Raw genomic sequence first — 22323 nt, 5'->3', positions numbered from 1 at the left:
CATTGTCACGTTACACCTCACCGTCACGCGTCAAATGTGTTCATGATTAAAAATGTTCTTGCTAGAATTAATAGTACAGTGGCTTATTTTAATTGCTTATATTTTATGTCTTCTTATATTATATTCTACTTTTTATACTCCGTATCTCTTTATCTTTCTCTTATTAGAGGTTCTTTTTTTACTTTTACTTAGCTACGTGTCTCAATTTAATTTGATACTCATTCAGTTGTCAATTTGTCATACTTTCTTGGGCTCTTGGCCATCGCATTTTGTTTAGTTTTTTCTGGAAATTTTTCTATATATACAAAATCACTCCCTTTAAAAAACTAAGCAACTTGTCATGTAGCACAAGGGATACCTACCCATTACTTGTAATGTATAACTAGACTAGACTAGGCTCAAACACTTGGTTTAGAAGCAAGCTAAAAGATGAACCAAAGTTAACAACAAACCACCCTTTATTCTTTCCTTTCTACCATCATAATATAATACGGAGTAATAATATAATCTAACCCCAACCACCAAATCTTCCAAGAGCTGACTACGTACGAACCCACCACCACCACAAGTCCACAACCATGATCACTCCTCACCACCAAATTGAGATCCATGACACCCCAAATGACCACGTTAACCGTGGGAGCCACCGCTTTAACCATGGTAGCCTTACAAGTGTCTACTAGGTCAGGCACGATCACAACACTAATGTTCAAGAACGTCCAACTCCTCGTATCCCAAACTTTATGTGTCCAGTTTTTTTAATCTTTTTGTTTATAGTTGGTCTAGTATACTTTATGTTGTTTAGTTTGCCCCCGCATCTTCCCAGTTTCTATATACATGAATTTTCCATCTCTAATTCGACCAAAACACAAAGATCCTCTTCATCTGCTCATTTAACCATTAACATGACCACGAGTGCCCAAAATCCAAATCCTGTAATAGATATCTTTTACGACACAATGAATCTTACTCTGTACTATCAAAATCGAAGTATTGCGGAAGCCACATCGCAGTTTCAATATTATCAATTGTCTCAAGGCACATCCATGATGTATGTATGGTACATTCTCGGGATCAGAATTGAAGATCAATAATACCCGCTGGATGCGGTTCTTGGCTGCCCGGAAACGTGGGTCTGTGATGCTTAGGCTTGAGGTGACATCATCGATACCGTTTGAGGATTCCACCGTGGACAACATGAGCCACAAAATACATGCCAACTGTGAAATAGCAGTTGGGCCAAATGGGATGATACTAGCAAGTGATAGAGATAAGTATTGTCCTGTTTATTCACTTAAGGAGGAAGATGCCTTCTAACCTATGTTGGAACAACGAAGTCAAGAGTACAAGTATTCTATAGTGTTCTCTCAAATAGTTATAGTTTTTTATGTAGCTTTATTTATTGAATTTAGAGCACCCATGATTTCATATTCTAATTTATGTAGCTTTATTGCCTTTAATTTAGAGTACTCATGATTCAAGATTCTAATTTTATACTTATTAATTATAATTATATTAACCACTGGTAGTACTTTTTGTATTCCTCTAAAGCATTCGTGGTTGAAAAACCATACTCTGTTCACTTGATTGAATAATATATATCGAGATAATGTTCGAATGAATTAAAACTAAATGTCTTAATCACCCAATATTGATCTGCAATTGGCAAACAACCTCCTAAGTAATAACCAGTTAGTCAGTATATTCAAAAAAGGAAGGATAATTATTCTAATAGTTTAATATCAAAATTATAGTAGAAGGATAACAAGTCATTATAACGTGGATTTTTTCTTAACAAAACATAATCCAAAACTAACACTAACATACATAAAACGAGTCTTGTATAGAGAAAATATTATTATTATATACATATCATGCCACTTTAACAAGTAAACTGGATGTCAGATACAACGGTAAACGATATCTTCAGTTACTAGGAGGAAATGAATAATTTATAGAGATGATTTTATGAAACATGAAACACATACTTTTTGTAAGTTTTCAGTTATATCTATCATCAACCTTTGAGCTTGCATACCATCCATTATGAATTTAAGTTGTGTAAGCACTCCAGCTTTCATTTAGCTCTATAATAATGTGTAATATAGAATTTGTTGCTTACATAAAAGAGGTTTTACATGTTGGTAGTAATGTAGTATAGAATCATTATCAACCACTTGGGCATAGCTCAGTGGCCACCGAGTTCCTTGTGAAGCAGGGGATCCAGGTTCGATTCTTGATAACGCCAAAAATCGAATTAAAATGGGATCTTGACCGGAGGGGGTGTAAATATGCGCAATTCACCCATAACTGGGTGTCGTCGCTTGGGGGCTCGTCACCCAGGTGTTTTACTCGCTATTGTGACCCATTGTGATTGTCGTTAGGGAAGTTTCTGTTGCGAACCCAACAAATAGTATAGAATCATTATCTATTAAATCAATACTTTGTAGTTTTCTTTTTTTTTTTTTTTTTTTTTTGACAAAAACAAAAAGATTATTTATATTAACAAACAAAGGTAGCCATCAAATTGATGGCTTGGGCGTTACGAGTGAAAGCCCTCTAATTACTCCATTATAAACTTGGAGGAGAGGCTTAAGAGCATTAAAAATTTTGCAAAAAGTTAAGGTACAAAAGAGACATTTGGACTTGTAAGCTTAAGTCTCATCCGCATGTATAAAGTATAGGCCATTCCAATGAGCCTAAACTCGAAAGTAACGTTGATGTAGGTAACATATCTTGGCTTTTGTTGCCCAATCGGATTATTTAGCCTTAACTTTGATCACACTCGTAAACCAACTTGAAAATTTATCAATACAATGCTTTGTTTCTTGCAAACCAATTGTGCCAAATTATGACCGGGCCTATTAAATTGCCACAAATGGTTTCACAGTAGCAACACCCTTAAAACCAGAGAGATCCAAATACAAACAAACCAACATTGAATTCCCCACTCACCATATTAGAAACTAACCAGCATTTTGTCAAGAGGAACGGTATTGACGAAAACTAGACACTTGACCCATGAAACACTTGAAGAAAAAAAAACCGGGAGTAATCAAAACAACACCCAAACTTTATCATCAAAGGCATTATTAACTTTTGTTATCATCAAATTATTAACTTTTGTTATAAAACACAACAATTGACATCTTTAGTAAACATCAACTCTTAGAAATTTGTAATGTTCCGCATATCAGGCCAATCAAAATTGATTCTCAAACTTAAAACCTTTTCAACTAAAAACTTTATACTCTAAAGAAACTAACAGCATTAAAACAAGCTGCTCAAAACCAAACAAATGTAACAATCAACAGCACGATCAAAAAGAATCGAACCTAACCTCATTGAGACTTTTTGTTTGGTGGTGTAGGTGGCTCGCCATACTCTTTCATCCCACTAAAGAATTCGTTATACCTTCTTATTTGAACAACCTCTACCTCTTTAGAAGGGTTAACTAAAGTTGCTTTTACAGTAGGTTGTTTATGATGAGATTGAGTAGCAACATGATCCGAAAAACCGTTTGTTCCATCATCATCATCATCATCATCAGGAGGTTAGTCAAAAGGTTGTTTGTTGAGATTACCAGATTTTGTTTTCAATAACCTCCTTTTCTTTTCACCTTTATAAGGTTTAGCTTTAGAAGTATAAGATTGTGTAACTGGAAAAGGTTCCTGAGCTTGTAAAGATTTGACTTTTTGGAAGTTGTCCAAAAAGGTTGAACTTCTTACCCTTGTGAGTCAACGCGGTCAAAGGACGCGCAATCAGAGAGAAACCTTCGATAAACTTTCGGTAGTAACCGGCGAGACCTAGGATTTGGCGAATATGCGTTGGAGTAGTGGGGGTCTCCCACTTGCTGATAGCTTCAATCTTGGCGGGGTCAACTTTGATACCCTGGTCGCTCACAACATGACCCAGAAATTGTACTTCCTTCAACCAAAATTCACACTTGAAGAATTTGGCGTAAAGCTGCTCTTGTCTCAAGAGTTCAAGTACTAGTCGGAGGTGTTGCTCATGCTCTTCTTCGCTCTTAGAGTAGATGAGGATATCATCTATGAAGACAATAACAAACTTATCCAAATACGGCTTGCAGACACGATTCATGAGGTCCATGAATACGGCAGGTGCATTTGTCAAACCGAATGGCATCATGAGAAACTCATAATGACCATAACGAGTCCTGAATGCAGTTTTCATCACGTCACTTTCCTTCACCCTCAACTGGTGATAACCGGATCGAAAATCGATCTTTGAGTAGACACTCGATCCTTGTAGTTGATCAAAAAATCGTCAATTCGTGGAAGAGGATACCGATTCTTGATAGTCAATTTGTTGAGTTCACGGTAGTCGATACACATACCGAAGGATCCATCCTTCTTCTTCACAAACAACACAGGTGCGCCCCAAGGCGAGAAACTTGGTTGGATAAACCATCGATCTAACAGCTCTTGTAGTTGACTCTGTAATTCTTGCATCTCGGAAGGTGCGAGTCTATAAGGTGCGCGAGCTACAGGTGCAGCTCCTGGCACTAAATCAATCTGAAACTCTACTGCTCTTTGCGGCGGCAATCCAGGCAATTCCTCTGGGAAGACATCGGAAAATTCGTTCACAATTCGAACGTCGTTCACGCTCTTCACCTCAGTTTCTACCGCTTTCACATGTGATAGGACAGCAAAACGTCCCTTCTTCATAATCTTTTGCGCTTTCACGCAACTAATGAGGTTCAACTTCGAGGTACATCTCTCTCCATAGATAACCAGTGGTTCGCCATCTCCTTGTGGTATGCGAAGTGCTTTATCTCCACAGATAATATCGGCCTTTATCTTGCTCAACCAATCCATACCGAAGATCACGTCGAAACTTCCCAGTTTGATAGGTATCAAGTCAATTTCGAAATCTGCACCAGCTATGTTGATAATAGCTCCTCGACTAATGTGGTCAACTTTTTCAAGTTTACCGTTGGCGACCTCGACAAGCATACTCTCTTTTAACGGGACTAACGACCAATTAATCTTATCGCAAAAATGTCTACATACATAACTTCTATCCGCACCAGTATCAAACAAGACAGAAGCTAAAAGATTGTTGATTTTGAATATACCTGTCACCAAGTCGGGGTTTTCTCGGGCGTCCCTTGCATTAACGTTGAAAGCTCTACCACGGGGTGGCCCGTCGTCTTTTCGCTTGTTTGGATATTCATTTCTGAAATGGCCCGTTTGCCCGCATTCATAACACTTCTTCGGCCCTGTGGGTTCGGCTTCCCATTCAAAGTGGTGACCTTGCAGTCCTTTCCGATATGCCCAGACCGTTGGCACTTCTCGCAGACAACATTGCAATACCCAGTGTGGTGTTTGTAGCACCGCTTGCATTGTGGTAGGGTTCCCTTGTAGTTCGGGTTGGAGTTGGTGTTGTTGTTTGGGTTGGGGTTTCCACCGTTGTTGTTTCCCCTGAACCCCTCATGTCATTTTGCCGGGTTCTGATCATAGTTCCTTCCCCTGTTGTTGTTGTTGTTGTTGTTGTGGTTATCCCATTTGCGCTTCTCACTAGTACCCGCTTCAGACTTAGTTTTCTCCGGTTCATCAATGGTTATCTGATTCATTAAAGTATGCGCCATGCGCATCGCTTCGGGAACATTCGGTGGCTTGGACGAGGTAACATTTCCCTTAATGCTCTTAGGGAGTCCCCAGAAGTACCTTTCCATTCGTTTGAATTCCGGGGTGACCATTGTCAGACACATCAGGGCTAGTTCCAAAAATCTCCTGTTGTAACCATCAAGGTCGTTCCCAACGGCCTTTAACTGCATGAATTTCATTTCCATCTTTTGGATTTCGGTTCTCGGACAATACTTGATGATGTAGCGTGAGGGTACGAAATATACTATTATTTTTAATACAAAATACGTTACAAATTACACAAGTTATTTATTTATTTATAGAGTGGGATATACCTAAACCTTGCTACAACACTATAGGCAGTGTACCTAATCGTAGAGTAGTGTAGTTTTTAGTAAGTCCGGTTCGTTCCACAGGGAGCTGGTGATACTTACTATATTTTTAACAACTATATTTATACAAAATATATATAATTATATAAGTAGTAATATTATTATAAAATGGGGGTTTTACCGTTTAATGACCGGTTTGTCGATTCTATATTTTAAGCGCAAAGATAAATGACGATAATTAAAGTGCGTAAAATAATGACAATAAATAAAATGACAGTAAATAAAATTGCGAGTAATAAAATGACAGTAAATAAAGATACGATGAGAAATACAATAAAAGAATTATGCTTATTTAAACTTCCGTAATCATGATGTTTAACATTTTGATTTTAATTAATTGTTACTCGGGTTAATTGTCCTTTGTCATGGTTTATTTGATACCTATCTGGTTTTTGTCCATAATAGTCCATCGGTCATAAATATAAAGTGCGAGTGTCCTCGTCAAATTACCCTTATACCCGAAGTCAAATATTCCAACTAATTAAGGATTTAAACTGTGACGCAGTTATCACTTCTGTCAACAATTACACCAGTTATCACTGTATGTAATCCACCCCTGTTTTGATTAGATATGAATATTAATTTACCCACTTGATCAGTTTGAATAATCAATTACCCAACCCGAATAATTAATTAAATGATTATAATAGGACAACGTCACTAAATAGGACAACCATAATCATTATTAATTATTAGGTTAATTAATTTGAAGATAGGTTCGACAGACTCCAATGAGTTGTCACTCAATTAGACAATACCCCCCATCTATTAATAGTCAATAGTCCAATTTCCACAAGTGTCGGTCTTTTGGCCAAACCTTAATTATGGTACAAAATTCAATAACCCCGTCTTAATATTTTAGCCCAACATCATGATTACTTCGGCTCAAATAAGCATAATAATAACTTAGTTACGAGACATTAAATTAAAAAGGAAGAACATAGCTTACAGTGATGATTAATCGCGTAGCGTTACACGGACAGAGTTCTGACTTAAAACCCGTAAATTATTTGTTACATAACTAAATTATTATTATTGAAATTAAAATTAAAATTAAAATTATAATAAATATATATATACGTTTACATAATTGAGAGAGAGATAGATTTTTGAGATTGAAAAGGGGTGATAAAATCAATCAGAATTCGTTTCTTTTATAGACGAATTTTGAATTGAAATTTTCACTTATGACCCCTTAACTATGCTCAATTAACAACTTTTTATTATTTAATATTATTCTTATTATGAATTATTTAAATATTATATTTTATTCTTGTGCATAGTTGACTTGTAATTTTTACACCGTTGCGTCGAGCGTTGAGAGTTGACTCATGTCCCGGTTCCGAATTTTCGAACGTCCTTTCGTACTATTTTATATCGTGTACTTTGCATTTTGTAACTTGTACTCTTGTCATTTTTAGACGTTCCTCATCAATAATTTGAACTTTTTAATTGTATGTTGTACTTTTGAGCTTTTTGGACCTTTGTGTCTTCAATTCGTCATTTTCGCCTTTTGTCTTCGCACTTATTTAATATAAACGAATTTTACTTGAAAATGGAACAATTGCAACTATAATCTTGTCTTTCTTGGGGAATAATACTATGAAATATATGTTCCTTTTTAGCCTTATCAATATCTCCACACTTGAGCGTTGCTTGTCCTCAAGCAATATAGTCTTGAAGTAAAAATACATCACACGAATCACTTCTTTATTCTTCACACTTTATACATCAGTGATTTTGATAGAGCGGTATAAACAATGATAGTAACGATAGAACCATGGTTAAAGGTGGGTGTGCCATCCACAGTTGCCTTGGGTTTAGGTCAACGACACTTGCAATCAAATAGCCGATTTACTTTCGGTTTCCAAAGCAAAGTGCACATTTGAAAGGTGGTTTACAGTCCCACATGACTATAGAAATTTAGATCCTTAAGGAAATTGGATCTTTATGAAAACATTTGATTTTTTTTTTTAAATTCAAGCTAGATTTTACCCTAGACAAGTTTTCTGATTTGATCCACCATTGGTGTTGCAAAATATATTTGTGGATCAATATTTTGGCTAAAACTTTTAGGCTCGTGTAATCCACTGCTATCCCGGTATCGGAAAGCACACATCCAGTTTACTTGTTCCGTATATTACCTTTCGGCAAACTACCGTCCGGTTGTAAAGGAAAGCGATGAACAAGAAACTGTTAAGGCAATGTCCCGTGACATGCAGATGATTATGGTCTTTTAACGTGTCGGATGCTAGAACTATCCTTGGTAGGAGCGATACTAAAGATCATCCTATGATTTTTCGGTCTGGCACAAGGTCCTGTCTCCGACCATGCTATGCAACCACCGTTCTTACGGTTGACACCCGATTTGGTTTAGGTGACCTAATGAATTCCAGGTGAATTCCTAGGATTTTACGTTCAATGGTAATGAACGCATTGAAAATGGATTTTCAGAAAACAAATCGGTTTGCAATTTTGATCAAAATATTTTCTCGTTCAAGCTCGAGTTTAGATATCATTGAATTCCATGAGTTTGAATTCTCAATCTTTAAGGTCAATCTCTAGGATTGAGTAATATCAGTCTTAAAAGCTGATTTTTAATCTTTAAGGAGATTATCCTTTCTGGGGATCTGATTCATTAGTCTTATCAAGCTAATTTGCACGGTGCCCCCCATTATACGAGATAAATCCTTCTCATGGTTATGATAAATCTGACCACTTGGCGACCCTGTTTGATGCTGAGGTCCGTGGATTTCCAGCCGATTTTAGTGATGACTTTTCTAGATTTTTCGTCAACCTACAGCTGGTCTGGACGACAACTTCATGACCTAAATCAAGAAGCGCGTGTCTTTTTCGGAAGACTTTATTTCCTTCAAATGATGGAATTGATTCATCGTGTAGATCCATCTATTCTTTCTTTTCATTGGGTAAAACAGTTGATTATCGTTCAAAACAAAAGTGTTTTCAATTGTTTGTACAAAAATATGTGATATATGTTTTGAATAGTTTGGTAAAAATTTCTCACACTTGGCTTTTATTTATGTTTTTCTTTGTCTTTTTCTCCTCTATTCCATTCTTAAATGAATTCTAACATTTTGGTTGTTTCTCAATTTATGTCCTTTCCGAGGTAAACGATAATTTCGGCTCAATGACCTAGTTTTAATCGTTCATAAATATGTATAAACATGATTTTGAATTCATTTAGTTGAAAATTTTGAAAAATTTACTAGAAGTGGGTAGTCAGTATATAAGACTAGGGCTGTTCCTTGTTATCGGAGAGCACTAGATTCTAATACAACTACTGCGTTACTAGTATTTTAGTTGAAAATTTTTCAAATTTTCACAAAATTTTTCAAATTTTCACAAAATTTGGCAATTAAACTAAGTATAAACCCGAGAGAATTTATAACCCTTCCCCACACTTAAGATCATGCAATGCCCTCATTTGCATGAAATCAGACTCTAATTATAAATTCACGAGGGTGATTAGTGTAGAAAAGTGATTAAAAATACCGAGTTTGCAAACATGTTGTTGTCATATCACATTTGATATTTTGCGTCTTGTCGTCAAAATTAGTAACTTTTGCTGAACTTAATGCTAGTCTTTGAAAATGCGCTGTTTTACCCTGAAATGTTCATGATACAATACAAACATATATACATATTTTTGAAGTTTGGTATATTACCCCACATTCAAAAATTTATAAAATATAATATTTTTGGCATACTTTAAATCAATAAAATTAAAAATAATGATAACAAAATTTGTCGCCACGTCCTCAGGTAAAGCAATTTCAGCTCAACGACCTAGTCTTCAACTCACGACGAATTTTAGAAATCAATTTTTTTTAAACTTAATGAAATAAAGTAAAAAAATTTTTTAAAATCACACAAAAACTTAAATTTGAAAAGCATATTAATTTCATATAAAACCTATAAAACAAAAAAAAAATCAGAATGGAGGGAGAAAACTAGTTCTTTAGTGTCTGCTAGCGGAAAAGACCAATCGGATTCCATTCTCGGAACTACACGAGAACAGAACAACTAACTCTAGACAGCATTTTCTTTTTAGAACACTTGAATCTCCCCACACTTAGGTAGCTGTGGTGTCGAAATTGTGATTAACTTCATCGTCAATTTCTCTTGGTCCATAATCAACTTGCATATCTGTGACTTTTTCTTTAAGCCATTGACTAGCTTCTCCCGTAATATCCACAATTTCAACTAGTTTCGCCTTTTCTTTAGGCGACAGATTGGATACTAATCGGTTACATAACTTAAAGTTCCCCTTACTTTTAGCATCAATAACCCGTTTAAAAAGTTTCTTCATTGAACTGTTAATAACGGGGTCATCTAATTTCGTATCAACAACGGGGTTCTTTATTATCAAGTCATCATTAGGTGTTACTTCATTTTCCCCACACTTAGGCGTTTCATTATTGTTTAGCACTACCGCTGGAGTTGGTAAAACAACATGGTTATTACCAATCGTTTTTATTGGTTTAATGGTTTTGGTTGGTGGAGATTTAGACTTTCGAATCATAAAGGTGATTGATTTGTCACCACTTTTAAGTGTCATTCTTCCATTTCCTACATCAAATAACGCCCCGGTGGACGCAAAGAATGGTCGACCTAATATTAGAGGAACGTTTGGTTCCTCTTCTATGTCAATGACAATAAATTCGACTAGAAAGGTTAAATTACCTACTTGAACGGGTAGGTTGTCAGCAATTCCAACTGGGTGCTTAATGGTTTGATCAAAGAGTCGAACACTCATATCTGTTGGAGTTAAATTACCTACTCCTAATCTCTTATATAAGGAAAGAGGCATAACACTTACACTCGCACCTAAATCTGCTAGTGCATCATACATGACACAATCACTAAGTAGACAAGGAACAATAAATTCACCCGGATCACCTACCCTAGGTGGAGGTTTTGGTGGAACTGTATTCACCGGGTTTACTTCTACGGTTTTTGTTTCTTGTACTTTCTTATTCTTTTTCTTCTTCTTCTTTCCAGAGGTATCACAATCTTTATTACCTATCACTTGCTCATACTCAACTCCTTTTCTTGGAAACGGGATGGGTGGTTTGTATGGTGCCACCACTGGCTTTACATACTCGGGTGGTGGTGGTGGTGTAACTTCTTCATTGTTACTCACATTTAAAACCTTCCCATCTTCTGGTGCTGGTTTTTCAGAGTTTGTTGACACCATATTAACATTCTCATTCCGAGGATTTACTTCAGTATTACTCGGTAGCTTTCCTTGTTCCCTCTCACTCATTATGCTAGCAAGAGTACCTACGTGTTTTTCAAGATTCAAAATGGAAGCTTGTTGAGTTCTTAATGACTGATCAAACCTCTCGTTCGTTTGGGTTTGAGATGTAATGAATTGTGTTTGAGATTCAATCAGCTTTGCCATCATTTCTTCTAGATTTGGCTTTTTCTCTTCGGTTTGTTGTGATGGTTTATACAAGCTAGGTCTTTGTTGATTGAAAGTGTTGTTTTGAGTCGGTTGGTTATTCGGATCTTGTTGGTTGTACGAATTATTGTTGGGTCCATTTAGATTGTAAAGAATGTTTTGATTTCGATTGAAGTTTAGCTTTGGCGGTTGATAATTATTTTGATAATTATTTCCCGGCCTTTGGTTCATATAGGAAACATTCTCTCGTTGTTCCATCGTTGGTTCAATGTGACAATCTTTCAATAAGTGTGGTCCACCGCATTGCTCACAACTGATTCGTATTGCGTGAATATCTTTATTCATCTTTTCCATTCGTCTTTCGAAAGCATCTATTTTTGCTGAAACGGAATCAAAGTCATGGCTAGAATCGGCTCTAGCCACTTTAGATGAACGAAAAATATCTTTTTCTTGGTGCCACTCCTGCGAGTGGGAGGCTGTGTTATCAATAATTTTGTAAGCTTCAGTTGCGGTTTTCTTCATAATGGAACCACCAGCTGTTATGTCGATGTCTTTCCGTGTAGCAACGTTGACACCTTGGTAGAATATTTGTACTATTTGATAAGTGTCTAAACCGTGTTGAGGACATCCTCTCAACATCCTTCCGAATCTTGTGCACGCCTCATATAATGTTTCATTTGGCTTTTGTTTGAACGTAACAATTTCTCCTTGAAGTCTTACGGCTTTGGATGCCAGAAAGAATTGTTTAAGAAATTTTTCAACTAAATCATCCCATGTAGTAATCGCCCCTTCAGGTAATGATTCTAACCAATCTTTGGCTTCTCCCTTTAAAGTCCAGGGAAATAACATGAGATATATCTGTTCATCCTCAACTTCTCGGATTTTGAATAGTGTACAGATCCTATTAAACGTACGAAGATGTTCGTTTGGATCTTCCTTCGGCGCACCACTATATTGGCACTGATTAGTTACCATGTGTAGGATTTGTCCTTTGATTTCATAATCTGGCGCATTAATGTCTGGCTTAATAATGGCGTGACCTTGGCCAGTGCGTTTAGCTCTCATTCGGTCTTCCATACTTAAAGGTTCCAGATTCTCCATAATTGAATTTGTTGAATCGGTATCACTAGATGATTCTGATTTAATGGTTCGTTCCTCAACAATCTCTGTTTGAATGATTGGTGGCTCCGGAGGAAAGTTTAGTGGTTCAGGATCTACGAACCGTTCCTGAATATTCTCCGGATTCTCAATTGTGAGGTCGGGTTCAAAAAATGGATTATCGGAAATTTGAACTGAAGTACTTGGTTGACTGGATGACGATTCTAAAGAAAAATCAACGGCGGTTATATTTGCTAAATGTCTTGATCTAGTTACAGGTGGTGAACGTACAAAAGGTGGTGAACGTCTTGCTCGGTGCATTCACTGAATATCCTATTAGTTTTTTAAAAAGGAAAGAAAAATTATAATAAGTTATCCAATTAATAGACTTTTCTGATTTTGCCCACGTTTCGAATAGCCAAAAGATGCAGCAGAGGGGCAGGATTCGTTTGGTCTCAATATAATTGAGGACTGTTTGGCTCCAATAACCCGGTCCACGTACAAATCCAACTATTACTACGAACCAGAAAATTTTGATGTCTATCAATTTAACCACTTAAAATAAATTTTCGTAATTTTAAGAAATTTAGATAAGAAGTAGAATAAAAATCTATGTCCTAAAACTAGAATAGCGAGAAATAAGAAAGAAAAAGATTGCGCGTCAAAAAACGTTGAAAAATAAAAATAAGAAAGAAAAACGTCGAAACTTAAAAGTCTAAAAATTAAATCTAAAAAGTTGCGCCTAAATTTTAAAAATCTAAAGGTAATAAAACTTAAAATAAAAACACTTTTTAATTTTATAGACAAAATCTTGAAAATATATATTTTTTTAATTTTTTAATTTTTTTTTACGTGCCAAGTTTTATTTGTTTCAAATAAATAAAATTAATATTGTAAGTATGAGCTAGCATTTATTTGGGAAGACGATTTTGACACTTCTTGGAAGTAATACTCCTTTTCCTACTGACAAAACACAAAGTCACGCACAACCACAAAGGAGAGAGAGAGTCCACCAACTTTGACTAACAATTGGTCTTCTTTTTCCTCTTGTGTACCCGTCGAACAAAAGTAACCACAAGAGGTGGGCCCCTTTATTTGGCTAAGTAATACTTCTTTCTTCAATATTTCTTTTCTTTTTCTGTTGAACGAACAAGGCAACACACCAGGGTCCCACCCACTACCACAAATCAGCTATCCAACCTTAGCACACACACGGTTTACAACAATGACACCAAAATCAAAATATTCTAAAACTCAATTTTCAAAAAAAATAATATTATTATTACTTATTTTTTTTATAACTAATTATTTATCTAATTAAAAATTTAAGATTAATAACTTAAAAAAAAATTAAAAAGAAAAATCTAAATTAAAATTAACTAAAACCTAAATTAATAAGTATAATAAATAATAATAAAAAATACACCACCATAATAACTTAACCTAACTTAATTATACTAATTAACTAATCAACCCTTAAATAAAATAAATAATAAAAAAAATCATTCAGAGATTCCAATTTAGTCTTCGATATGCAGAGCTCCTTGTAACATGTTCTTATGCCTGGGAAATCTTATTTTAATAAGCTCGAATAGTGTGCAAGCTCATATTGGGTGGAGATTCAAGGTTTTTTTTTCTGTTTTAATTACTAACTACTAATTACTAATTACAATTATCTAAACTTTTTATATTTACGAAATTAAATCCTAAATACCCTATTGGACACAAAAAGTGTCCCCGAAATTACTTTTTTTTATAAATATATTCTTACAAATATAAATTAAAATATAGCGTTTTAACACTCCCCGGCAGCGGCGCCAAAAACTTGATGATGTAGCGTGAGGGTACGAAATATACTATTATTTTTAATACAAAATACGTTACAAATTACACAAGTTATTTATTTATTTATAGAGTGGGATATACCTAAACCTTGCTACAACACTATAGGCAGTGTACCTAATCGTAGAGTAGTGTAGTTTTTAGTAAGTCCGGTTCGTTCCACAGGGAGCTGGTGATACTTACTATATTTTTAACAACTATATTTATACAAAATATATATAATTATATAAGTAGTAATATTATTATAAAAGGGGGGTTTTACCGTTTAATGACCGGTTTGTCGATTCTATATTTTAAGCGCAAAGATAAATGACGATAATTAAAGTGCGTAAAATAATGACAATAAATAAAATGACAGTAAATAAAATTGCGAGTAATAAAATGACAGTAAATAAAGATACGATGAGAAATACAATAAAAGAATTATGCTTATTTAAACTTCCGTAATCATGATGTTTAACGTTTTGATTTTAATTAATTGTTACTCGGGTTAATTGTCCTTTGTCATGGTTTATTTGATACCTATCTGGTTTTTGTCCATAATAGTCCATCGGTCATAAATATAAAGTGCGAGTGTCCTCGTCAAATTACCCTTATACTCGAAGTCAAATATTCCAACTAATTAAGGATTTAAACTGTGACGCAGTTATCACTTCTGTCAACAATTACACCAGTTATCACTGTATGTAATCCACCCCTGTTTTGATTAGATATGAATATTAATTTACCCACTTGATCAGTTTGAATAATCAATTACCCAACCCGAATAATTAATTAAATGATTATAATAGGACAACGTCACTAAATAGGACAACCATAATCATTATTAATTATTAGGTTAATTAATTTGAAGATAGGTTCGACAGACTCCAATGAGTTGTCACTCAATTAGACAATACCCCCCATCTATTAATAGTCAATAGTCCAATTTCCACAAGTGTCGGTCTTTTGGCCAAACCTTAATTATGGTACAAAATTCAATAACCCCGTCTTAATATTTTAGCCCAACATCACGATTACTTCGGCTCAAATAAGCATAATAATAACTTAGTTACGAGACATTAAATTAAAAAGGAAGAACATAGCTTACAGTGATGATTAATCGCGTAGCGTTACACGGACAGAGTTCTGACTTAAAACCCGTAAATTATTTGTTACATAACTAAATTATTATTATTGAAATTAAAATTAAAATTAAAATTATAATAAATATATATATACGTTTACATAATTGAGAGAGAGATAGATTTTTGAGATTGAAAAGGGGTGATAAAATCAATCAGAATTCGTTTCTTTTATAGACGAATTTTGAATTGAAATTTTCACTTATGACCCCTTAACTATGCTCAATTAACAACTTTTTATTATTTAATATTATTCTTATTATGAATTATTTAAATATTATATTTTATTCTTGTGCATAGTTGACTTGTAATTTTTACACCGTTGCGTCGAGCGTTGAGAGTTGACTCATGTCCCGGTTCCGGATTTTCGAACGTCCTTTCGTACTATTTTATATCGTGTACTTTGCATTTTGTAACTTGTACTCTTGTTATTTTTAGACGTTCCTCATCAATAATTTGAACCTTTTTAATTGTATGTTGTACTTTTGAGCTTTTTGGACCTTTGTGTCTTCAATTCGTCATTTTCGCCTTTTGTCTTCGCACTTATTTAATATAAACGAATATTACTTGAAAATGGAACAATTGCAACTATAATCTTGTCTTTCTTGGGGAATAATACTATGAAATATATGTTCCTTTTTAGCCTTATCAATACTCCTCAATCATGGCACATTTAAATTCTTCCCATGGCGTAGCATACGCCTCATCAATGCCTTGTGCCTGTGCCATTGTGTTCCACCACGTGAGCGCGCCGTCAGATAGCGTGCAAGAAGCAAATTTGGTTTTGCTGTCCTCCGAACAGTTGCTAACTCGGAATACTGATTCAAGTTTCTCGAACCATCTGGTGAGACCAACTGGTCCCTCGGTGCCGCTGAAGTTATGTGGCTTACAACTCTGGAATTCCTTTTAAGTGCACCCATTACGAATGGGTTGAATAACCGGTGGTGGTGGCGGTGGCGGTGGAGCTTGGGGTTGCATTTCCGCAATGGCTGCGGCTACACGTTCTTGGATCATCTCTTCAATTTGAGCAGCAGTAGGTGTGGATCGACCGTTAGCCATGGTGTTCTATACAAACATTTTGACTCAAGTCAAAATCCAGCATTCAATATATGATAATATAGTGTATAACAACCAACATGTAAACAGCACAACACATGTTAATTAAGTAACGCAAGTTGTTACAAGTACCGCGAAACACCATACAGTAACGTAAATAGAACACTTGTGCAAAAAGTAACATCACAAAGTTTCCATTCATTAATAATAAGTTTCATACATCATGATAGATTCGTACAATACATAAGTGAAATATGAAACTACAACTAGATTACATCATGAAATCTAATACAAAAGGTCCTACGGTGAAGGTGGGTGTAGGATGTCTAAACCCTGAGCCAACTGCTCCTCGAGCTCAGTAACCCGAGCTCGGAGGATTCCCACCTCCCTCCTCAGTTCCTCGTTAGAAGGAGATGGTGGGGCAGGTGGTGCAGGTGGTGCGGGTGGTGCCGGTGGTGCAGACCGCACAAAACGGGGTGCAGACGTTCCGGCTCCAGAAATAGTCAGTACGTAACGGGGTGTCTTACGCACTTGTGGGTCAGCAGGGTACGGCACAAGCCGCTTACGAGTAGTAACCCTACGACGCCGACCAAATGCGTCAGTGAAGGCTCGTCCTCCGTTGATCCCCAGAATGATGGTACCGTCGAAGCGATACCGCTTCTTTGGCGGGGTGGAGGGTGGCTGAATAGGTGCATCAACATGGTCCTCATCATCACTGGAGTCGTCTGAGGAAGAGTCATCTGATGAAGAATCGGCGAATGATGAGTCATCCGAATCATGTGGTGGTGGCACTGGTGGCTGAACTGGCAGTCCGAAGGCGGCCAACATCTCTCTGTGTCTGCCTGGCGGAATCGGCACTAAACGTCCATTAGCAGCGCGTCGGCACGGCATGCGCATATGGTTACGGAATGGCCCTTCCCCGAACTCCGCGGGAATCACAACGCCACCGATGCGGGGCTGTGGCTCCGAGGGTCCGGGAGCAGACGGAGCTGGAATCTCCGTAGGGTCCACGTGTCCGCCAATAGTAGCCACTGGTGCCGGCGCACTACTACTAGCTCCGGAAGACGAAGCGCCGGGGTCACTGGTGCGTAGCGGGATCGGTGTGTCGGCAGCAGCAGCAGGTGGGGTGGCTGACGAGTCTAAACTGCCTAAAACGATAGCAGGTGGAACATCCGACATCTGAACAAGGAAAATAAATTTTCCATGTCAGTAAGTCATAAAGCAAGCACGTATTAGGCCAACAGTTTAAATCATGTATAACAATAAGTAGTATGTCAATAATAACGAATCGTACAGAAGTAGCATGCAATCGAAAGCAAGTAATATCATGCAGTAGTGAAATCATGTAATAGCATACGGCATATAGCAGTAAAAGTAAGCAGCAGCATGCAGTGAGTTCAGCGGAAACAAGTAAACTAGCAAGTTGTAGATTAGTCCTATTAGTGAATCCTAATCGGGTCGGTATTAGACTCACTAATGCAACCTAATTCCCTACAACCAATGCTCTGATACCAAATGTGATGCCCCGTACAAAACCATCGTGTATGAATCATCAACAACAGGATCATTACAAGGTTAAGTACTACATGCTGTAATAAAAGAAGTTGCATTCACGATAAAAAGATGACGTCATAACCGACGTCAATTGTTTTACACCAACAGTATGCTTCTACGAATAGCAAGCATGAATAAATGTATGTGACCCTTAGGTCGTTACAAAACATAGTTTCAAATGTATTAAAGTTTGAATGCAAGATAAACAGTTCATGCGGTGATAACACTAGAGCAGCGAGTGTCTACGGCAAGACTAGCACGACAGCGGAAGCAAATAACCTTAAGCACCTGAGAAAAACATGCTTAAAAACGTCAACACAAAGGTTGGTGAGCTATAGTTCAAGTATAACAGTATGTAAGGTAGGCCACGAGATTTCAGTGCTACAAAGAGCGTTTCAAAACAGTATGATAAAGTATATGTTAACCGTGGGCACTTGGTAACTAACTTAACGTTTATACCCCCTGAAAGTACACTTGGCAAGTGTGTATGTTTACGAAGTATTAAACACTCGTTAAATGCTAGCGCTACTAGCCCGAGTGGGGATGTCAAACCCTATGGATCCATATCTAAGATTCCCGTTCACCGGTTCAAAAACCAATGACTAAACGTTACCGAGCTAAAGGGAATGTTTCTGCCATTATATAACCCACACATATATAAGTTTAAGTACTCGTGCCTAGTATGTAAAACATAAAATCCGCATGTATTCTCAGTTCCCAAAATAAGTTAAAGTAAAAAGGGAATGCTATAACTCACAATGATAAAGTAGCGGTAAAGTATGACTCGGAAAGTAAGCAAGTAATGAAGGTTGTCCAAACGGGTCCTCAACCTAAGTCAAATAGTACTAAGTCAGTAAATCGTCCGAAAAGGTTTAAAAGTATGTAAATAAGGTCTTAAAGGTCATCATCATTCATCATCAAACAAAAGGCGTAAAGTAAGTTTCGTTTATGAAAGTAGTTTAAAACAAAGGCTGACTTCAGTCAGTCACCACGACCTCTACCCTTAATGAATTAAGGTGAGACCAGTGGCCATGGCTCCGTCTATGAGTCCTTTAGTTGTGGTAAAATTTACAGAAGCAAAGTTTGACCGTGGCAACGGTCTAAGTGCGAGTAGGTCAGAAATTTCTGCACAACGTTAAAAGGACATAGTGACGATCGGAGGGCCATAAATCCTAAACCGTAACTCGGATTAAGACGAGTCCTATATGAAAAGTTATCTACTCGAACAGAGCTATTTGAAAGTCATAATCACAACAGCCCAGGTCTTACTGATCAGACCCAGAATACAGAAAACAGACAGGTCAGTAGGTTCCGGTGGTTCTTGGTGTTCGATGCTTATCACGGTTCTCATCCTTGATGCATGTAGCTTCAAGTGTACAACTCGTTGATGTCTTTGCATCATTTTCACCAAGGTTTGACCATCATAACCCAAGTGCAAGTCTAAGACATAAAGCACAATTCACTTAAGTGTTGCAAGTGTTTTGATGAACCAAAGTTACATCAAAGTCTTAGATCTAACACATACATGAACTTTAAAACTAATAATAAGTTACAAACTTGAAAGTAAACTCATGAAATCAAGATCTTAAGTTGTAGAACATAGTTCTTAGTTTGATCTTGAAGATCCAAGACTCAAAAGTCTAGATCTAACATAAGTGTACCAAGTTATAATAATAGAAAGTTTACTTACATGTTCTTGAACTTTTAAAGTTAACTTTAGTTCAAGATTAATGAGATCAAAGTTAACTAGTAACATTTGACCAATAACAACCAACAAACATGAAATTAAAGTACATAATACAAGAAATAACTAAGTAAACAAGTAAAAGGTTCATGGTTGTTCATACTTTAAAGATTCAAACCAAAGTTTGATCTTTAAGAAAGTAAACTTGAAGTTTACTTCATGAATCACAAGTATGATTTTAATCAACACATGAACTTGCAATCTTTTAAGAAAGTATATGTAGAACATAACTAGTAAGTTAGTTCTTGTAAATACAAGATAAAAATGAAGAATAAACTAGAGAGTTGATTCTTGTAACTAGTAAAGAACAACTAACAATTACATGTAACAAAGCAACAACAACAAGTAAGTAACAAGTAAACAACAATCAAAGAACAAAGATGATGATGATTCATGTGTATATGTTTCGGTTTTTGGCCAAGAAAGAAGAGAGAAAAGAGCTTGTTACTTACAAGATTTAGAGAGAAAAGTGAGAGAGAAAGTTTGAGAGAAATGGTAAGTTTGAAGTGTGTGAGATGAATGAGGTTTACATGTAAGAAGTAATAAAAAAAAAAAAAATGAAACATCTCCCTCCCACTAAAGGGAGCCGACGGTTTGCAAGGGAGAATGGGGGAGGGAAGTGCACACTAGTCTCTTGCATGTTGTTGTCCTTAAAGGTGGTTAATAAGAGGTGTATGCATGGGAACAACAAGTAACAAGATTCCAAGCAAAGTTAACTAACTAGTTTGTTTCCAAAGTGATACTTTCATGCAAGAATGGGCTAAAGAATCCATTTAAAATGTAGGGTGGGTTTATAAGCCCAAAATCATAAGTCCATTATCATTAATCAAGTCCAAGTTTCATGTAAGTAACAAATAAATCCAATTTAAGCCCAAGTAACTAACTAATAGTCTTAGTTAATTAAAATGATTAATAAACTTAATCATGAATGTAAATAATATCTAAAAATATTATTCGTGTAAGTTTCGCGTGTCATAAAGACGTTTCGGGCAATTAAAGTCAAGTACGGGCAATCATGGCAACATGTAAATGTAATAACATACATTCGTTTAATCACACGTATTAATAATAATAATTATTAATAAATAAACGTTGGAAATTCCAGGGTCGTTACATAATTGGCCAACCGAAATAAGTTTCCTTTTTAATTTAGGAATGTACCTTACGTTTTTCAAGGTCCAATTAGAGCAAGAGTAGTCTTCAATACAACATCTCCAATGCCCTCTATATTGAGTTGTTTGTCGTCCGCCAATCTCACCTTGCCTTGATATGAACGAAAATTCTTCATCATGCTTTTGACATGAGTAGCATGAAACAAAGCTCCCGAATCCAAAATCCAAGACTCCATAGAATTTTCAACACTACATAAAAGTGCATCATCACTTTCTTCCTCGGTCAAGTTCACACCCTTCGCCGGACCATTTTTACAATTCCTTTGAAAGTGTCCTTTTTGATTGCAACCCCAACAAACAGCTTCACTTCTATCTTTCGATGGATACCTCTTCTTAGACTTCTTTCTACCCTTCTTCTCACCGCGATCAAATTTCCTACCACGGTTGTCGGTACTTAACAAGGAACCGGATGTCGATTCCCCCGAGTTTCTCCTACGAGTATCTTCACCAAGAATCAAATCCCTTATTCCTTCAAACGCTAGCTTAGTAGTTCCCGTAGAGCTACCAACTTTCCGGTAATGATGAAAGCAAGATTAGTGCCTTTAACTCATCATCAAACACAATATCTACCGATGCTAACCTCGATATGATGTTGTTGAACTCGTTGATATGATCTGTTGCACTCGTACCTTCCTTCATCTTCGTATTGAACAATTGTCGCATGAGAAAAACCTTATTAGAAGCGGTAGGTTTCTTATACATGTTAGAGAGTGCTTTCAAGCAAGCAAACGTCGTCTTCTCATTCACAACGTTGTATGCAACGTTCTTAGCAAGTGAAAGACGAATCGCACCCAAAGCTTGACGATCCAAAAGCGTCCAATCGGCATCGCTCATGCTTTCGGGCTTGGTCTCTAACAGAGGTTGATGTAGCTTCTTTTGATACAAGTAATCTTCAATTTGCATCTTCCAAAAGCCAAAGTCTCTCCCATCGAATCGGTCGATTCTAAACTTTCCGTCTTCCGCCATCGTTCCCTTAACGAAACCTTGTGCTCTGATACCAGTTGTAAGGATATTATGACCCAAAACAACGCAAGTGATTCAACAAGATCACTCACCGATAGTAATTCTACAAGATTACTAACCCACTTAATGAACGAAAGATTATAAATGCAAGAAATGTAAATCGACACAAGAGATAACGTGGTTATATGCAATCGTTGTGATTGCTTTAGTCCACGGACCAACTAGAGAATGTATTACTGAATATTTGTGGTGTGTTTACAATGAGTTACAAGAGGGTCTATTTATAGAATGGTTTAAGGAGTAAGCTAAAAACAATTCCTTGAAGCTTCATGTGAGTTTCCTGA

Source organism: Rutidosis leptorrhynchoides, chromosome 6 (genome assembly GCF_046630445.1).
Source record: "Rutidosis leptorrhynchoides isolate AG116_Rl617_1_P2 chromosome 6, CSIRO_AGI_Rlap_v1, whole genome shotgun sequence".
Taxonomy (NCBI): domain Eukaryota; kingdom Viridiplantae; phylum Streptophyta; class Magnoliopsida; order Asterales; family Asteraceae; genus Rutidosis; species Rutidosis leptorrhynchoides.
Note: the sequence above shows the minus strand (reverse complement) of the source record.